Raw genomic sequence first — 19,352 nt, forward strand, 5'->3', positions numbered from 1 at the left:
AAGACAAAACGACGGAATCAATATGCGCTCGTAATAGTAGACTATGCCACACGATTCCCAGAAGCGTTCCCATTGAGAGCCCCAACCACGCGTCTGATCTCTGAGAAGTTTTTAGAATTGCTCTCCCGAGTAGGGTTCCCCAGAGATCCTGACGGATCAGGGCACCCCATTTGTATCAAGGCTAATGAAGGAGGTTTGTGGGTTATTAGATCTTAGGCAGATTAGAACCTCCGTCTACCACCCACGAACCGATGGCCTAGTTGAGAGATACAATGGGACCCTCAAAACCACACTGAAGAAGAAGCTTTCAGTAAACAGTAGGGATTGGGATCAGTTGTTACCCCTAGCATTGTACGTCATAAGGGGGCAGACACAGAGTAGCCTCGGTTGCTCATCATTTGAGATGCTATATGGACGATAACCTAGATCTCTCTTAGCGATGACCAAGGAGGCCTGGGAGAAGGAGGAGGTTGAGAAGGAACGCGGAATGCTGGAATACACGCAGCCCTAAAAGCGAAATTAGGAAAGTTGAGAGATTTGGCCTATTCGAGCCTGGAGAGGAGTCAAGAAAAACAGAAGATGTGCTATGACAAAGGAAAGAAGTGGAGAAGACTAGAAGTCAATGATTGGGTGCTGGTATTATTACCCTCATCCACCAAGAAGTTCCAGGCCGAATGGATGAGACCCTATAAGGTCATCTGGACTATTGGGAAGACCAGTTACAAGATCCAAGTAACTGCGCGAAAGTCCCAAATTTACCACATAAACCTGTTGAAAAAGTGGTTGGGTACTCCACCAAAACCTGCACATCTCACCCTACCAACGCACACCCACTCTTCCTCTACCATCGAACTACTGGTTATCAATGAAGACCTAAGAGAACCAGAGAAAGAAGGCCTACAGAAACCCCTATCACCATTTGCCTCCCTGTTTTCAGACAAACCCGGAAAAACTACTCTGATCGAACATAGAATCAAGACACCCTATGGGAAAACCATTAAACAACGTCCCTACTGGATTCCAGCGGCCAAGAGGGCAGCCGTCCAAAAAGAAGTACGGGAGATGTTACAGCTAGGCGTCATAAGACCATCGAGGAGTGAGTGGTCCTCACCCATCGTGATGGTGCCAAAACCGGATGGAAGCACAAGGTTCTGCATGGTCTTCCGAGCTCTGAACGACATCTCCTCTTTTGATGCCTACCCCATCCCGAGGATTGACGAAATCATAGAGAAACTAGGGGAGGCTAAATACATTACCACCTTGGACCTGACCAAAGGGTATTGGCAGGTACACTTATGTGAAGAAGATCGAAAGAAGACCGCTTTCGCCACCCCAGACGGATTGTTTGAGTTCAACGTCCTTCCCTTTGGCCTACATGGGGCCCCAGCAACTTTCCAACGTCTCATGAACACGGTGCTTAGAGAACATCAGTCGTTCACATCTGCTTACTTAGATGACATAGTGATATTCAGCCCCAGTTGGGAGACACATCTATGTCATCTGCAAACCATCCTGGGAGCACTACAACAGGCAGGGTTGCACATAAACTCCAAGAAGTTTAGGGTAGGTTATCAAAAAGTAAAGTACCTAGGATACGTGTTAGGACACGGAGTGATTGAACCCCAAATTGAAAAAATCAGGGCTATAGCTGAGACCCCTTTTCCCAGCAACAAGAGAGAAATGAGAGCCTTCCTAGGGCTGATAGGATACTATCGCTGTTTTATCCCCCAGTTTTCAGAGGTAGCTGCCCCCCTGACAGATACCCTCAAACAAGATGTGAAAACCCAGGCCCTTCCCCATCCCACACCCTCAATGTGGAAGGCATTCAGCTCATTGAAGAGGGTTATAACCACCAGTCCAGTGTTGTCTTCCCCGGATTTCTCCCGAACCTTCATACTCCACACTGATGCATCGGACTATGGTATAGGGGCCATTCTATCACAACTTTCCCCTGAGGGTGTAGACCATCCCATCCTCTACATTAGCAGAAAACTCTTTCCCCGAGAACTAAAATACCCTACTATCGAGAAGGAAGGCCTGGCAATAAAATGGGCTGTGGATAAAACTGAGATATTATCTCGAGGGCCGCCCGTTCACCCTGTACACGGACCACGCCCCCCTTCAGTGGATGAGTCGGAACATCGCTTTAAACCCAAGGGTCCTTTGTTGGTTTCTCTCCCTTCAACCGTTCTCATTCACTGTGAAGCATCAAAAAGGTGCAGAGAATGGCAGTGCGGATTACCTCTCCAGATTCCCTCTCCCCAATCGGGAGAATCCAGGGGGGTTAGTATGTGACAAGGGGGGTCAGAGCGAGAGCAGGGCGGACTTGATGGCTGGGGTTATGTGACCAACTCCATTTCACCTCTTTTCTCGGCAGCAGGATGACTGGACTGACCCGGATATAAAGCCACTCTACGAAGAGGATGGAAAAGGACAATATTTCTTTAACTGGGGAGACTTCTCCCTAAACCACGCCCCAAGTGAAGAGGGGGCTTGGCCTTCAAATCCAGGAAGAAGGCAGATAGCGTCGTGTCTGAACACCGGAGGAGTCGGAGCAGCCGGGAGCATAGAGAGCAGTCCGAAGCAGAAGGAAACCGGAGGAGAGGCATTGGCGGAGCGCTCACAGTTCACGTGTGTCGCCCAGCCACGCTCCTGGAGGAGTGTGGCTCTCGCAGGTACGCGAGCGTATTACGGGCTGGGTGGGTAAAAGGGGAAGACCTCATACTTAGTTGTCGGGTCCCTGGTTTCCCAGTATCCCTACCCTGAGCACCAGTCCTCACTTAATTAGTAGTGACGTGCACCGTGTGACTCCTCACTTCCCCTTCCTCATCACGTATCAGTTATTGTGCACCACACTCATACCGAGTTCCTTTATTCTTTTTTTTACATGCTGTACCACCGCGCATCCAAAATACCTGACGGCATCGCACTGTAGTGGAAACGGAGGGGGCAGACCTCGCCGAGGGACCGTGTCTCACCAGAAAAGGCCACAGAACCGCCTCTAGCATACTACAGACTGTTAACTTACCGGAAGCGCGTATTAAGACCAATGAATCCTTCTCTAACCCCATCTAGTCTCCCTGCTTATTCTCCTACCCCGCAACACTTCCATAACCCCACTGACCAATGTCATCCATGCCTACTACATCACCATCTTCTTCTACACCAACGACATGCAACTAATACTGCCCCTCTATGAATAAAACCCACAACACAAGGAACACAAGGAACACGTTTACTGCCTGCATGACATGGATGAAATCCAATTGTCTCAAACTCAACACTGAGAAGACAGATGTGTTGATCTTTGGAAACAACACCTGCCCATGGGACTCTACCAGATGGCCATCCACCCCAAGACCTACTCCCACCCCCAGCTTGCACACAAGTGACCTAGGGATCATTATCAACAAAAGCCTGGACATGTTCGCCCAGGCCAACGTAGTCACTGCTTTCACACCCTGAAAATGCTGAAGAAAATCTTTAAATGGCTCCCAAGCAACACCAGAAGCCCGTCATCCAAGCACTCATCACCAGTAGTCTGGACAACAGGAACTCTCTCTATGCAGAAATCATCAAACAGCTCACCAGAAGGCTGCAAACCACCCAGAACGCAGCTGCCAGACTCATCCTCAACCTCTCACTCAGAACACATATCACACCGCACCTGAGAGAGCTCCACTGGCGCCAGATACATAAGCAGCCACAGTTCAAACTACTCACCCACACATTCAAGGCACTATACAAAAAAGACCCTGCTTACATTAACAACCGCAACTCCTTCCGTCAACACCCTAGGCACCCCCGCTTAGCCATACTCATACTCGGACACATCACAGACATACACAGAAACAGATCCGGAGGCCACACCTTCTTATACATCGCTCCTAAAGCATGGAGCGACTTCCCTCAACACATCAGAGCCTCGTCCTTGCTTCTTGAGTTAAGCAAGAAGCTGAAGACCTGGCTCTTCAAATGACTCCGCCCTCGAGGCTAGACTTCCACAACTGCACAGCTCCAGGACACCTTCCCAGGTGATAGTGTGCTCTACAAATATACTTAACATAACATTATCCATAGCCTACTTGTTTTCCTCCGTTGTGGGAAAAATCAGTGCCAGGTGCACAGATTAAGTCTGCAGTGAAGTAAAAAGTAATGCAGTGTAGAGGTTTCCTCTTCAGCTAGCATCGCATACAGCAAGAGTACACCACAGTGCAATGGTCACAGGCTCGTTCATTTATTTAAAACCACTCAGAGTGCCATTAATAAGTGGAACAGTGTGTGAAAGTGTCCACAGAAAGTAAATGCCCCTCGCAGTGTGAGCAAACATCAGCGCAGAGCACACAGATTTCTTAAACTCTAAACACCCTCTTACTGTGAGTGATAATCAGTGCACCGTATAGGTCTGTAAATATTCCTTACAGGGGTGTGGAATTGTTTTAAAAATCTGCTTGTTTTAAGGGCAGATTGATAGAGGAATCAGCTTGCCCTTTAAAGAAATCCACTTGTCCAAATTACTACCTAAATATTAGCTGGACATAAGACACATTTATTGTTCTTTTTTAATAGTAAAACATGTCAAGAGTTGGGACAGCTTGAGGTGGTCTTGGGTGCAAAATTGGTGGAGTAATTTTTAATTACATTTTTATTAGGGATTTATTAGTATTGGTACTTGTGATGCAAAGGTAACAGATCTGTGCATTCTGAGCATTAACTCACTTGTACAGGATGACAGTTGGAACCTGGGACCCCTTAGCTCTCTCACTAGAGTTGAAATGTGTACCCCGCAGGAAAATACATGGATCCCTCCAGTTGGTGCATTTACACTGTTTGGTGACTGTAATTAACTCCCTGATTCATAGCACTAAAGTTGGTTCAAGTATTGATACCACTCAACAGCAAATTACACCTATAACTTTTGAAGAATCACATTCACATGGCACCTAAATCTCATTTTTAGCTCACAACATACAAATCAACTTTTTACAACTTATAAATAACGTAAATTAATAGTTATTTACTTTACCCTTTGTGCTGTTCTCTCGCTTCCCTTGCCTCGTCTTGCTTTTTCTGCTCACTCATCTTATTTTCCCTTTCTGATGAAGTGACTAGCAGAGCAGAATGACTACAAGAGTCTCTTGGACTCCTTCACATAGGCTCCTGTATCATAGTAAAGTCCTCATGAACACATGATGAGAGAGTGCAGCAACCCTTTGTAGCATTGTTATACAAGTACCGCTGGGTACTTGGGGGAACTCACACATTTGGAGGTTAGGCTGAAGTCTCACTCAAATCTGGCTAATTCTTCAAACTATGGGGAAGAAGTAGAACTTTACAAGTGACGTTGCTGAGACGTCTGCAGTGTGCCGAGTAGTACCTGACTATTCTGCACAGCGCAGACCTTCTTTTCAGCCAGTGATCCTAAAAATTTCTATACAGAGAAGAGAGGTCAAGAAGAGTGACCGACAGCCCGCAAACATCTGCCAAGACAAACACCCTGCAAAGAGACACACTGCAGACATGCCTCACACAGACACACACACAGCCTACAAAGTTAGCCCTACCCTGTTCACATGCACACACATCCAACCTACACACACCCTTACAGAGATACATTAAAACACAGACACATACCTTCCACTGCTTGACAGGCCTCCTGCCAGGCACACCCAAGGTCTATCAAAACACACACACAATCCCTGCAGCAGGCACACAACCTCTGTAACGGATAGTGCCATAAGCCAACCTATGGCAAAGGAAACTATTGCAATTACTGAAGCTTTTGCCTAGTATGAGAGATGGAAACAAGACAAAGGGAGAAAAGGGGCACGGCGCAGCATGGGTAGCCTCGATGTCAACTGCCTGGGGGACATGCTTCGAACATATGGGCAGGGGTAGCCGAGTCAACAAATTAACAGCGAGAGCAGAGCACAGGGTGTGTACAGATTCCTCACAGTGCAATAAGATCCAGAGCAGCATGCACAGATACCTCACAGTGCAGGAAACGGCGGTGCAGTGGCACAGACTTCTCACAGTATAGTAAGATGCAGTGGAATGCAGATTTATCATAGTGCAGTAGAAAGCAATCCAGTGTGCACAGACTCCTCACAGCGCAGTAAGATGCAGTGCAGTGCACACATTCCCTCTTTAACACAAATGCTGCCCACAAACACCCCCAGGGCCGGAAATAACCCCCCCCCCCCCCAGAGACCTACCACCATCCCCCCTCCCCCCACCCAATAGAAGAGCCCAGCTCAGCCCGGCTCCTGGCAGAGATTCCCTCCAGGATTATTCAGTCTATTTCTACAAACACAGCAGAAGGTGCTGACAATCTCCTACCTGAGCAGAAACCTGTGCAGACATGTCCAGGCTCTCTCCGTCCCCTGGGGCTGGGGGAGGGGGGGCAGATCTGGGGTCTGAGGGGGGGAGGGGCAGATCTGGGGTCTGAGGGGGGGGGTTTGTGAGGGTCTGAAGATGAAGGTAATCAAGGGCCCTTCCTCTGCAGGAGGCTTGATACACTAGGAGAGGCCGAAAGTGATGTCAGCGTCTGCTGCTGATGCTGTCTCTGCCGCCGCTGACCCGGAAAAGGAAACCCTTCTCCCTTTCACACACTGTGCGACTCATTGGATTTCATCAACAGGCGAGGTGCGCCCTCAGGTGGCCGATGACGGAACCGCCGCCTCCAGGCTCCAGCAGTGAATACATTTCACACAACAAGCCTTTATACCTGTAAAGACCTGGGTTTTTAGATGTCTCAGAAGTGAATGTTTTTAAGGGTCAGACAGTTCAAGTACAGGGCCTCACACTTGGTTGCTGCTGTAGAAAAGTATTTATAGCTTCACTTCAGATGAGCATCTTCCAAACACTGATGTAAAAGACGTATTTACAGAAAGGTGACAACTGGAAGTGACTGCCTGTATTTTAATGAATATATCTGTATTTCAATGAATATAGTACGTGGTGCCCAGGGGTCACGAGTATTTTGGTCAGTTTTGCAATCAAACTGGACAGCTTATTTATTTTTTTAAATAATTTATTTGCAGGTTTTTCAAATCCCCAGCGTGGTACATAGGAAAGTAAACATAGGAAAATCACAGCTGCCAAGGTTTCGGATTGCTATGTGTGACATGTTCATAATTTTGAGTAATTATGAGTGACATTTCAGTGACTATGAGTGACCCTTTCTACCGAGTAAAATGAAGCAAAATTAATGTGTCTGTGTCCTTGTGTAATGTAACTGGTACTCATGTAAAGCGCTCCAATACAATAAAATAGGGGAGAGGATGTGTTCTGTCGGCTAGACTGCCGACTTTGGTGCTGGAAACCAGGATTTGAGCCTCGGGGTCACGTCCACATCCTGTAATTCTGAGCAAATCACTTAATCAAAGTCAAAGTCAAAGCTTTATTTCGATAAAAAGTCATTATCATAAAAGCAGCTCAGTGTATAAAAAGTTACAGTTAAGAACAACAGTAATAAATTTAAAAAGATTTTATATCTCTGTTCCAACATTTAGGAAGGGCAATAGTTTCAAAAAATGTTTGTTCAGTTAAACTAGCCAACTAGTTGGTTAAATTTTAGAGGTTAAACAATTATGGCAGCATTTTCAGTTTAAGAAATTTTTCTAACAAAGAATTAAACAGATTGTTTTAGTTTTTTGGCTCGGATAGCCCAAGCCCAGGATAGAAACTTGGCTAGGGCGCAAGCATAGGGTACGCTACTGTCCGAAATAAGTATCCTGATTGCCACATCATGACTCCTAGTCCCCAGCTGACGGCATAGGTTTTTGAGCCAGACCCTCCTTGGAGTAGCATATTCGCCGCACACAAACATAAAATGTGCTAATGTTTCCGGTTTAACAAGACACGATGGGCATAGCTCAGACATTTCCATACAGGATTTCCATCTTTTACTAAAGGTATTAAGTGGTAAGGTTCCCATTCTAAATCTAAAATACAAGGCCCTATCAAAGGGTTTTCCAATTGCATCCAGGTACAGTTCCCGCCTGGGGCAGTCTTTGAACCTCAGAAAGTCCTCTGTTAGCCTGCCCAGGGAGGTGCTAGAGTTTCTTTGAGAACAAATCCAGTTCCAATAAAGATTTTTAAGTGTTTGCTTTGGGGGTGAAGTTCTACTTAGCCATGATTCAAGTTGACCCAACTTAATTAATACGTTTTTCATGTCTTTTAGCCATTTGATTTTATACCAGCTTGGTGATGACATGATTTCCTTGAGGCCTCTGGCATATCCGCTTAGTTCTTCTACCCGCCAAATACGGGCCCATAATAATAAAGGGCGAAATTTCGCGATTTCGCCAATCTGGGTACAGCCAAGGTCCATGAATAAAGGAAGTGTCGGGGTGCCTTGTGGAAGGGACATTATTTCTCTGCAGAATTTGTTCTCAGATCTCTGCAGAGCGTCAGTGGTCGAAAAGCCCCAGAGTTCCGCCCCATAAAGGGCAGAGCTAACTCCTTTAGCTGTGTAAATCTCAAGGACTGTTCCTATAGGCCTTGTTGTACTGGAACGTTGCTCTCTTAATAGGGCACCTGTAATCCTTTTGTGGCTCAACAGCATTTTATCTAGGTGTGGCGTCCAGTCCATTTTATCCGAAAGGCGTATCCCAAGGTAATCAAAGACCTTTACCCTTTCCAGAAGCTCAGCGTTTAGGGTGGGGGAACGCACATGTTGTTTCGGTGGATTGAGGACAAGGTACTTCGTTTTGTTAGTATTTATTACCAGACCTCGTTTGGTACAAAATGATTGGAAATTGTCCAAAAGTCTCTGGAGTCCCATTGGGGTTTTGGAGATTAAAAGCGTATCATCCGCGAAGAGGAGGGTCGGTATGCGTTCGCCAGCCAGGGATGGCTCGTCAGATGGATGTTTGAGGAGATGCTCAACCACCCCATTGATGTAGAGAGAGAAAAGGGTGGGAGCCAGAACACATCCCTGGCGGACTCCTCTCTCGACCGGAATACTGCCCGTTTTCTCCCCTCCAGGGCCCCACCTGACCTGGGCAAAGCTGTCCTGGTGTATTCTGACTAATAGGGATAGTAGATAATGTGGCAGCCCCATGTCAGCAAGTACTTTCCATAATAGGTCCCTAGGTACAAGGTCAAAGGCAGTCTTTAAATCGATAAACGCGAGATAAAGACTGCCCTTGCCTATAACCACAACCTTCCAATATACCATCATGAGCCTGAATGCCTGCTCAATCGTTCCAGTACCCACTCTAAAACCTGCCTGGAAGTCGGAAAGGATTTTATTTTCTTCTACCCAATTTAGGATTCTAAGTAACAGGACTTTACCGACAACTTTTTGGCTGGTATCTAACAAGCTGATTGGCCTATAGTTAGATGGGTCATCCCTCGAACCTTTCTTATGGATGGGGACCACCTCCGCCCCTTTCCACGATGAGGGAATAGGGGCACCCCTACAGATGGCAACAAGAAGGGAGTGGATCAATTTGCCCCATTTGGTGCTATCGGATTTTAGCAGGTCCCCGGGAATCCCATCAGGTCCGGCCGCTTTTTGTGGAATGATAGAGCTTATTGCGTATTCCACTTCCTTTAGCGTAAAATCAAAGTCAGTGGGGCAGAGTGCATAGTTTGTGGTAGGCAGGGATATAGCAGACCCTCTCCCGTTGGAGCCGTCATGGCAGGAGTAGAGTTTGGAGAAGTGGTCCTCCCACACCTGGCTTGAGATGTTACAGGTTAGCAGATCACTGTCTGGTCTGTTACGTGCCCTTATAGTGTCCCAAAAATATTTAGAGTCTTTTTTCAGGCTGGCTTCTTTAAGGGTTAACCAGTAGGCATCTTCCCACTCCCTTTTGGCCAACCACAAGACCTTTTTATATTCCCTTCTAGCTATTTGAATTGATAAGGGGGACTTCTCTTTAACTGCCTCAATTAGACATGTCTTGGCCTTTCTGCATGATGCAGAATACCAGTCGTGTCTGCCTTTGGGTTTGGTTAGAGGTTTGGTTTTCCCTATAATCCCTTTTACCCAGAAAAGGTCCCCTATAGTTTTTATGGCTACTTTGTAGATAGTTGTTACCTTATCTGCTGCCATAAATAAATCTATGGAGCTGATTACATCTTGTGTGCCATTAATCACCTCTTCAATAGTGGACAATTTATTAGTATTACACAAGATCTTATTCCACTTAAGGCGTCTTCCACAAGAGGAGACAGTAATCTCCTGTGGACAGCTCGGTGGTGCTAGCGGCGCTCTGGTAGACCAAGAATTCATTAGGGTTAGGGAAAGTGAGTTATGATCACTCTCTAATCTCCCCGAGGCTGAATGTGTAACGTAACCAGTGCTCATGTAAAGCGCTCCAATACCTTCGGGTCGAGTTCGCACTATATAAAATTTGCAAAAAAACTAAAATTAAAAAAAAAATACCTTCGGGTTGAGTTTGCGCTATATAAAAACGGCGGGAAATAAGAAATAAAAGCAATGGGAAAGAAAGAGGCTGTATTATTTCATAAAGAGTTTTAGCTCACGCTGATAAAAATCTTTAAATGCTGAGCGGCCTACCGCCCAGGCTTGACCACGCTGTCTGCTACCTGCAAGTTTAGTGGCACCACAATCACTGGCGCTAAGTCACCCCGGCCCAAAACGAGTTAGTGCGCATTCGCACAAAACTACCGAGACAGACTGCGTCACTGCACAGTTACATGGCCCTAAGCAGAACTGGATCACCGCTGCGCACTTCCAAACACATGACAATTAGAAGTAGCAGGCACAGTACCTTCTTTACGAGGTGAGCCGGCGCCGCGGCAACAGGCCGGTCGTGGACGCCCGCATTCATGGGCTAATTTTCTCCCGCGGCAACCAACGCCAGTCTGCAGGATTCTGGCAGGCACTGTGTGTAGGAGAGTAGGATCTGCTTCACATGGGTACCCCCACTTTTTGCTGGTGTTTCACTGTTTTTCGACCTTAGTCTGGCTGTGGCCCTGCTAATCAGGACCACAGCCTAGCTGCTTCCTCTCTAAAATGGTTTGCATGTACATTAGGTACATATCTAATTGGATTCTGGAGTGCCTTATAAGCCCCTAGTGTATGGTATACTGTGTACTTAGGGCATAGGTACCTCAGAGGCTTACCAGGGGCTGAAGCATGTATTATGCCACCCCTGGGAAGCACTCCAAAGTGGCACCACAAGTCTGCTACTGCAGCCTGGGTAAGGGTGTGCTTCCACCCCTTACAGTGGTATAGGCTACCTATATCACCACCATTGCACACACATATAAAACCTATAAGTCACTCCTACGGCAGGCCTTAACAATCCTGAAGGCTTGGTTTTTATGTGAGAGGGTGCCCCTGCATGAGCAGAGCCCCTCTGCAGCGTTCGGAGTACCTCCTCTGATGCTGTTTGTGGTGCAGCCTGACCATATACTCTTAAGTGCATTATAACCTAGCAGTAAATGCTAACTTTGGGATGGCTGCACGGAGACATGTTGTGTTTGGTGTCAAACGCTTTGGAATACTAACCCCCTGCCAGTTTTGGCGGCGGTGGTAGCATTCCACCCTTTTAGAGGGAGAGACATGTTCACACTGGTCTAACCCGGTAGGACTTTCTAGAGCCCTGGCATCACAAAATGGATGCCTCTGCCACAGACACGGGTCTGGCCTCCTGCTGTTGACCGAAACTCCGGCAGGGGAGGCCTGGGCAATAGGTTTCCTGTCCCAGGGAGGTGTAAACACCTCCCCAGACAGAAAGATGTGTATTAGGGCCGGGCGGGAGCACTCTCTGGTGCTTTGAAGTCCTGCACTGGGGGCACACTTGGTGTCCCTGTGCATAGTCCAGTTCAAACCGGTTGCAGGGGCTACCAGCAACTGCTCTGGCATGGAACTGGACAAAGGAAATGGGTGTAACCACCCCTCTTTCCAAACCCTCCCATAGGTGGGTCCCTAGAGTATGTCCAACTCCCAAACTTAGTATAAGTATGGGAACCCAGTCCTTGCGACTTTAGATTACCCTGGACAAAACTCTGCAATATATATCCTGGACCTTTGACTTTCTATCTCGACTAAAACACTGAAGAAATCTCCCTTGGGGTCAAGGAGTGACTCACCTGCTTGGCAGGCACCAAAGAAGCAACTGTCCGGTCTGCAATTCCGAAGCTCCCGCTGGATGCCGAAGCCTCTGCATTACCAGAGGTAGATTTTCTGACTTCCCCGAGGCTACCCTAAGTCCACAGCAAAGCTGAGGCCCATGGCTATCGTGGGTGATGAGGAACCGTGACCCCTGGGCACCACGTACTATTGCTGGTACATCAACTTCCTGTTTATCCTTGAAGTTCTGCTTTGGGCTCCTAGTAGCCCCAGCCTTGAGCATTGACTGCACCGAAGATCTCTGGCCTCCACTCCACGAGTGACCCGTGGGCCACGTTCCAGTGTGACCACTCGAGGCTCCTTCGCGATCACTAGCCCATTGGCTAGTGGGTCCCCACAAAGGCAACTCCTCTTCTGCTTGGGCTTCCCTGGTTGCTCCAGATGTGCCCTGACGTACCCTCACTGGGTGAGTCCCTCAGACCTTGCTGGTCTGCACCAACGTCCTTCTTCTCTTTCCACGAGACTTGCCGTTGCCAAGGCTTGTTAAGTCCAATCTGGTCGCCGACACTGCAGCACTCGACAGACTTCGTGGGCAGCTCGAATCCGGCTCGTGGACTTCATCAATACCTCCTGGACCTCGTGGCTGAAGAGTCAAGATACCCGTCAACTCACCTGAAGCACCCGGCATTTGTGGGCATTGGTCCATCCTGCCCTCGGTCACTGGCAAGTGACCCAGACTCTGTCCCCTCTGCTTTCAGGTTCCTTCCATCCCAGATCCAGGCTTGGATCTCTTCGGACACTTCTACTCTTCACGGCAGCAGCAGTTCTTCACCAGCTGCCATTGTAATCGACGACGCGACCCGACACCAAAAGACACCTATGCACCCGGCTTCCCTGGGTGAGGTAACTCGAGTACTCCGGTGCTCTCGTGGGTGCTAGCCCTAGAACTTCTTAAGTCCAAAAGGGTTTGGTCCGGACTCGATTCTAAGTGTCCCTAATCTTTACATATCTAACTGCAACATTGCCCATAGAAGCTAACGGGAACCCACGGTTGTGTTTACACACTGCACATGGCCCCCGTGGGTCCCCTGTGTCACTACCTTGGGTGGTTCCTTGGGGTCCTAGTGATTCTACAGGCTCTAGGCCTTGTGTCTAGTTCAGTCGTGGTTCTTATACCACTTTATTGGTATACGGTTTGGTGCGCCCCTAGGGCCCAAACGTGCATTTGTGCTATTACTGTTGATTGCTAACTTGTAAATTAAGTACTTCGAACTCCAGTCTCATAAAGAGACTAGAGGGGTGTGTTTTATCTTAAATACATATATTTTAAATATATACCTGGTGTGGTTGTCCTTTCATTTGATCAATATATCAGGCAACCTTCTCACACTGTGCACATGGTGAACTGGTGCCAGTACTATGGACTGAGGAGGTAATGAAGCAGAGTAAGAGTTCTTCACTCTCCAGGCTGCGCTCACTTTGCACTCGCCGTGGCCTCAATGACCCCGCACTCGGAGGTTCATCAGCTACATGGAGAGACTGGTGTGCTCCTATGTGCTGAAAAACTCCTGCGCAACCGCCTGCCACGGGCGGTTCACTCAACCGCTGGAGCTCCGGTGCGGTGAGACGGCTCCCTCCGGTGCGTGATTAAAATAACCGTGGTGCCAGTCTGCTGAAACTTTCACTCCAGCCGCTGGCGGCAGCAGGACGTCTGTGCTACAAAACTCTTCCTGACCTCATGACGCGGAGTCATGGAAGTATGAATGAAGCAAATTGGCCTGCCACTGCCGGTGGTGAATCCTAGTATACATCATGTTACATTGTAACAGAGTAGCAGCTCTAGCTGCAGACTCTGAGCCTGACCCGGGAGCAGAGTGCAGGGTGCACTGCCACTCCTCCCTTCATCTTTAGTTTCATTACTGTTCAGTGGTGCATGATTACTAGCGCTCCTGCTTGCCAGCTCAGAAGGCGCTATTATGCGTGACAATGCATTTCAGTGCAGTGATGCGGACCAACTCACTGAAATGCGTTAGTCTAACGCATGATGCGTGATACTTGGCAGACCTGGAAAACACCATGGAGTTTTAAACACCAGATCAAATAGAACGTGGCTTAGGTCATGTGTCAAAGCGACAATTAAAGGAACAGCTTATTTCCAATTTTCCTGTATCTGTGGCTTATTCCTCATATTTGATACAGTTTTATATCCTCGAACAAGACTGAAATATAGGCCCTAATTAGGTTTTGAGTTTCTGATTTAAGAGCACAACTGTCTCCTAAATTATTAAGATACCGGCCTCTTCCAGGCTTTGTTGTTTTGTTTACAGTAACCGCCTCCCTATCTCAACAAAGATTCACTGACAAAAAATAAACCAATTTATCTTTGAAACAATTAATTCCTAAGATAGAGATATCAAGTATGAACCAGAAGTTTCTCACACAGGTTGCATTGTATCATACAAATGAGTGGGTGTTACTGGTCTGAAGAACAGGGGAGGGGCATTACACTACTCTAAAATATTCTACTCCTTCACATAGGCCCCTATATCATGGTACGCTTGTTAGAAATGGGAACCCCTGGTTGGCGTTGGTAGTGCCAGCGACAAGCAGGGACCCGTCACCTCTAGTCAGGGCGTAGGATTACCCCTAAGAATAACCCCTGCTCACCCTTAAGGTTGCGTGGCACGAGCAGAGAAGGATAATCCCCAGGCGGTATACGGTTAAGCATTTGAGAGCATCCACACAGCAAACACATCAGTTGTACCACAGAGGGACACCAGTCCGGTTTTTATAAAAATATGTAGACTTTTTGAAAATAGATATATTCTTATTCAGGCTTAAGTACAAGACCGTCAATAAAGTTTTTAGATGCACACAAAACTGGTTTGGATCAAGAGTTCTTCTTATGAAATGCTTAAGGTCAGATACTGTGTAGAGCGGGTCTCTGTGTGGCGGACCCTCTGATCCGCGGTGCGCACTTTCCAGTGCGGGGGCACAAAATACCTGGCTGTGTCTTGGGACGATGCGGGGCCACAAACGGACGGTCGTCGGCAGCTCACCGGCAGGCCCGGCTCTCAGCAGCACCGCGATGCGGGGCATTGGGGCGGGACCTCCGGAGGTGCTGCGGCGGAGTCAGGCTGCGGCAAAGTCCAGGAAGGGGGAGATTCCTTCGGTGTTCAGCTGCTTCACCCGGGGCGGCAAGGCGGCACTTAGCGGCCGGTACGGGTCGTACAGGGCGGCTCTTTAGGTGCGGCGCGGCCTTGGGGGATGAGACACAGTGCGAGGATACGCTTGTAGGTGTACGCACCGTGTCGTCTTCTCGGACTGGCGATGCGAGGTCGTGGCGGCTGTTGGCAGTGGCGGTGTGGCTCAGTCATGAAGGGGAGAGCGAGTCAGGTGCAGGGCAGCCTCAGCGGGACACGGTGCGAGCTACGGCTTACTCAGCGGAGGCACGCAGGGTCGGGCGGCACCAGCACGGACTCGAGGCACTTCAGGGCAAAAAAACTGTTGAAAGGCACACTCAGCAACGGCAACAGTGGGGCACGAGCACAGGCAGTCCAGCAGCTCGTTCTTGAAGGGGGAGAGAGCCCAATGGTCCCGGGGCTCAGTTCAGGGGGCAAGTTCACAAGCAAGCCCTTGGAGATTGTTCACCCACCACAGGCCAGTCTCTCAGGTTTAGAGACAGTAGTCCTCCATGTAGCTTTCCCAGGTCCTCCTCTTCAGGCAGAGTTTCTTCTTGGCGTAAACAGGATCTGATTTCTTAGGAGCAGGGCTCCTTCTTTTATACACAGTTTATTTTGTTCTGTGTGGCCAGGGGGCCTGTGCCTGGCTCAGTCCGGTTTTGGAGCACTTTGTTGTGGTGACTCTGTGCTTTCCTTTCAGTGCACAGGGCAGACACATCAGCCACTCCACAGGGGGCGGAGCCAGCATTGTGGTGGCAGAGCACAAGTCTATTCAGCGTCAAGGTGTACTCCTCTCACCCATCCTGGTGTAATCTCTCTACCCACCAACTGGCAGCCAGCCTGTCTCCTGGAATTCCCCAGCCCTGCCCCTCACTGAACCTAGGCAGCACACACACACAGCAGAGGCGGACTGAAATGGCATAGGCAAGTAAATACTATCTTTCTAAAAGTAGTATTTACAAACACAGGATATTAAAATAAACTTTACTAAAAGAAGTATTTTATTATTCTGAGTTCAGGCATACTAATCTTGACTTTCTACCATGCTCTCTGAATCCGCTGGGATTATAGAGTGTAATAATTCCAGCAGCCCATTCTGGCCTATGGAGAGCAGGTAGCCTTCAATAGTGAAAAACGAAAATGGCGGTAATTCACTATTAGGACATGCCACACACATCAGGGCATGTCCCCCCTTATGCGTACAATGCACCCTGCCCTTGGGCCTACCAGAGGGGTGACTAATATGTAGTTAAGGGAAGGTTTAGGGACTGGCAAGTAGGTGCACTTGCGCAGTCAGCATGACAGTACCAGACTGCACGCAGGTTCTGCCATGTGTAGCGATCACCCATAGAATAAGAGGAAGACAGACCAGCCTCGCTACACACCCATACCCGGTTTTTGCCACTTCCAAAGTATATGCCCCAAAGACTACGACTCCCAGCAGGCCATGGGGCGCATATCCACGACTGCAGTACATAAGCACTGCCTCCGGGGGTGGAAGGTGCTTGACAACAAGAAACATATCAGGATTGTAATGGCGGACGGTGCTCCCCGCCGGATTTCAGCATGAAGCATTGCCGCACTTAGTCCAGTGTCGGGCCGAGTCCCGTTTCCACATAGAACCGTGAGAGAAGTCGGAGAGTCCTTGTAACCCGGAGTCAGGTAACACGGAGATTGCTCCGTACCATTCCAGTGTTACTGAGTTCCTTATTCCCCGTGATTGCAGCGACCTGGGGCTTTGAGTGCCTTCCTTGTACAAACATTGGGTGCGGGAGGAACGAGGAGTCCAGTTCGTATTTTCCAGTGCGCGCTTAGCAGGAGAGCAGCCTTTCCCCCCAAGAGACTATTTCGAGACTGTTCCCGTGTTGTGAATTTGTTTATTTACAGGAGTTAGAAAGGGCCAGATAGGGACAGAAGGATTTCACTCGCACGCTTGGCAGCAAGACTTTTAGTTGCACGGGCAGAAGTTCTTTTTGTGCTTAGTTTTGGCGTTAAGTGACTTTAATCCAGCTGCAATTCTACTGTGTCCTATTGTGACCTTGTTCTGGTTCCTTTACTCCGCTGTTTATCTTGTTCTGTTATTTCCTTTGCATTATGTCCTAGCGCTGGTCGAAGTGAGAAATCATCACTTTACATGCTAAGACGAACTAAGCCCTCTACCTCCTCTCAACGCTTTCGTCGTTAAGAAGAAAGAATATATTAATAGGAATCCTTGCGTGGACATTGACTTTAGCCATTTCCGGCTCATTCTGAAGCAAGCATAGGATTACCCGGCGGACAGCCCTTCCTTGAGTTTCCCCCTTCCCTGTGTCCCCCAGATAGCGCCTCACGCAGGAGGGTTTCCTATTCCTCTGTTGGGGGCGCTGTTCAAGGGAGTCAGGGAATAATTCATCGTCCCTGCTGGAGCACTGGAATAACGGTTAGTGGCGTTTTGAATGTACTGTGTGCTAGTGACAACCTGACAACCCTGACAGTTTGTCAAGCCCATGAAAATACGCCCAGCCCGGACGATGGATACCAACGTGGTACTGGCTTCCCTGTTGGAGATTCTGACGGCTCTGCAGCAGGAGGTGCAGACCTCCAGAGTAGAGAACCAAAACGTACAAAGAGAAGTGAGTTCGTTACGGAGGGAAGTAGCGGGAATTGCACGTAGAGGCCCCGGGGAGGGTTCTTACATTCGACCAGCTACTTTGCCCCCTCCTGTATCGGCTAGACATACTCCCAACCCAGGTAGTTCAAGCGATGGGTTTTTCACCGCAACCATCCCTCCTCCCACAGCATCCGAAACCATTCCGACGGTACATGTACTACAAAACACTAGCATACGCTTAGCCCCCCCGGAAAGGTTTTATGGGGATCCAAAAAGGTTCGAAACATTCCTTAATCAATGTCGACTTCATTTCCTCTGCAAACCCGCCGTGTTCCAGGAAGAAGAATCAAAAACGGCGTTTATGATGTCGTATATGGGCGGCAATGCCGCCAGCTGGACTATTCCTCTAATGGAAAGAAACGATCCCATCCTCCATAATTTCCAAGACTTTTGTCTGGCACTAAGAAAACTGTTTGATAGGAAGAGTCACATGATGACATTGGATCGAGAACTTCTCACCTTACGGCAAGGATCTCAAGATCTGTTGTCATACATCACGACGTTTAATCGGTTGGTGGTTGAAACAGATTGGCCCCCAGAGAAACGGATCACTCTGTTTTACCAAGGGTTGAGAGGGGAACTTAAGGACGTCCTTGCTCAGGTCGTACAACTGCCAGACACCTGTGAAGAGCTTATAGACCTGACGGTGCAGTTAGACCATCGTTTGCTGGAACGCAAAGGGGACAGGAACAAAGGTGATGCAAGAGCGCCTTATACACGTCCTAAACCAGTCATGGAAGACCATGCTAAAGCATTAGAGGGACCCGAACCTATGCAGTTGGGAGGAATCCGAGGCCCATTAACCCAGGAAGAGAGGGACAAACGGAGGAGAATGAAGCTATGCCTATATTGCGGTAAGGGGGGACACTTCATAAGAGAGTGCCGAGCTCGGACATCAGGAGACGGCAGAATCACCAGTCCACGAGGGCCTTCGACTCCAAGACGAGAAGAGCCGGCGGAAAACTAAGGTGCTCGAGTCAGGATGAGGTCTCTGGTTTGGGCCCACTACAGAGCATGATCTCTTCAGTGTTAGCGAACACCCAACGATCAGCCGTGGCGCACCTAAATATAGGAGTGACATTACGGGTCTCAGCACAAGATGAAATTCAAGCGGACGCTCTGCTGGACTCAGGCGCCACTGGAAATTACATTGATCAGGAATACGCCCTCAGACTGGGAGTTCCCTGCGAAAAGAAAGACGTCCCAGAACTTGTGAAGTCAGTAGACGGAACACCTCTCTCTTCCGGTCCGGTGAGATTCTGTACCTCGATCCTTCGCATGTCAATAGGTGCGGATCATTACGAAGACATCCGCTTCGACCTCATCGACGCCCCACAGTTCAGGTTGATTTTAGGAATGCCTTGGTTGACATTGCATGATCCCGTGATCAGCTGGGCCGCACGTACCGTAACCATGTCGTCTGTTTACTGTCGAGCCCATTGCAAACAGGAAGATGTCTGTTCTAAAG

At 48.5% G+C, this 19,352-nt stretch overlaps 1 pseudogene across 1 annotated transcript in view; it reads right to left on the reverse strand.

The window, feature by feature from the left end:
• LOC146838969 (uncharacterized) overlaps nt 1–6,556 on the reverse strand; it is a 97,567-nt pseudogene extending 91,011 nt beyond the window's left edge. The window contains exon 1 of the transcript XR_014960736.1: nt 6,340–6,556. The product of XR_014960736.1 is annotated as an uncharacterized LOC146838969 (transcript). The remainder of the gene's footprint in view (nt 1–6,339) is intronic.
• Nucleotides 6,557–19,352: the final 12,796 nt, after the last annotated feature.

The sequence above is a fragment of the Triturus cristatus genome, chromosome 4_2, assembly GCF_964204655.1.
Source record: "Triturus cristatus chromosome 4_2, aTriCri1.1, whole genome shotgun sequence".
NCBI classification, from domain to species: Eukaryota; Metazoa; Chordata; class Amphibia; order Caudata; family Salamandridae; genus Triturus; species Triturus cristatus.